This window comes from Branchiostoma belcheri, unplaced genomic scaffold, assembly GCF_001625305.1.
Source record: "Branchiostoma belcheri isolate BF01 breed outbred unplaced genomic scaffold, Haploidv18h27 scaffold25, whole genome shotgun sequence".
Taxonomy (NCBI): Eukaryota; Metazoa; Chordata; class Leptocardii; order Amphioxiformes; family Branchiostomatidae; genus Branchiostoma; species Branchiostoma belcheri.
The window spans coordinates 1,429,166-1,430,610 of NW_017803854.1; the positions used below are offsets into that span (position 1 = coordinate 1,429,166).

Here is a 1,445-nt window from a genome sequence, read left to right on the forward strand (position 1 = left end):
TTGTCCATATTTCCTACGTAAACTGCATGTGATGAACGTTCGCGGTTGGTAGGAGGGCAGCAAACCGCAATGCAATTTTTCCCCAACATTGGCAATGAACCCTCGCTTTAGATTACGGGCTTTTTTTAATACAAAGGAGTAATTAACATTCAGCGAGGAAGTGATTTACCATATATCGCTACGGAAATGTTGACGGAAGTCTGAACAATATGTCCTAGCACCCCCGAAAATAGTATGGTCCTGTGTCTACATTAACATAATCTATGCCAGGATGTAATAATCACTATTTGATACTCCTAATTAATAAACGTGTGGAACATTGCATGCAAAACAAACAAAATTTTCTCAAAGTGTAAAGTATATTATGTTTTAATAGGTTTAAAATAAATTTAGTTGCCTAGAATGGTAAATAGAAATATACCGCCATAATAAAAATGGGAGCATCCACATCAAAGCAAAATGAATGTCGCTTCGCCAGCCACCAAAAAAACTTCGCGAAGTACACACAGAAAAAAACAAGTACCCATAGAAAATACAAAGTGCCCATAGAAAATACAAAGTGACCCATAGAAAATACAAAGTGCCCATAGAAAATACAAAGTGCCCATAGAAAATACAAAGTACCCATAGAAAATACAAAGTGGAATAAAAAATGCTAAGTGTACCTATGGGCCTTCGTACATGTGTGCCAACTGTTTCGGAGTTATATAATCTATAATATGCTATCACAAAACACAGCACAGGGCACACAAACAATTAAAAATGCGTGGCCCTGCACCCTATATAATTGAATTCTACAAATATTGCACAAATTTGTCAAAGTATTTATATACAATAAAGGTTCATAAGGTTGTGTAACATACCCTTCTTTGCATGTGCTTTCCAGGCTGATCAGCTGTTTCAGCTGACCTTTGACCCCGTGTTACGCCCACGTCCTGCCATCCAATCACCATCGCCGTTCCATACAAGGAATACAGAGATGCAAAACGCAACATATCATTGGCTTAAAGTTTAGGGTATCCGACCGGAGTTTCTTTCCGTAGCCGTAGCTACATTTCTGTAATAATGCAATTTTCCACTTTTCTTGTTGAAAGGGGTGGTGTGACGCTTATCAATACAATTGATTGATATTTTGTGCGCCAAATTTATTTAGGGGTGGGAATAAGGCCTAACAACTGATGTTTAAGTAAGGGGTCCTTTTTTCGTCATTTTTAACCATGGCTGCATGGAAAAAACGAATTTTCCCAGGGTAACGACTAAGTACTCGAAGAAGCTCAGTACCTAATGTTTCCGAAATTTAAATTTAATTGAAATCGATGCGATACGTGTACCGCTATATTCGATGGCCCAAACACACCCACAAAACATATAGAACACATAAAAGGCCACATAATTGATGACATTTCCTTGTTTGAAAATTCTAGAATATATGGAAATTTTAGAGA

At 37.4% G+C, this 1,445-nt stretch overlaps 1 protein-coding gene across 1 annotated transcript in view; it reads left to right on the forward strand.

Annotated features, from left to right (window-relative positions):
- Positions 1-1,445, forward strand: part of LOC109471455 (TNFAIP3-interacting protein 2-like) — a 9,056-nt gene that overhangs the window by 4,111 nt on the left and 3,500 nt on the right. The gene's annotated exons all lie outside the window — the stretch shown is intronic.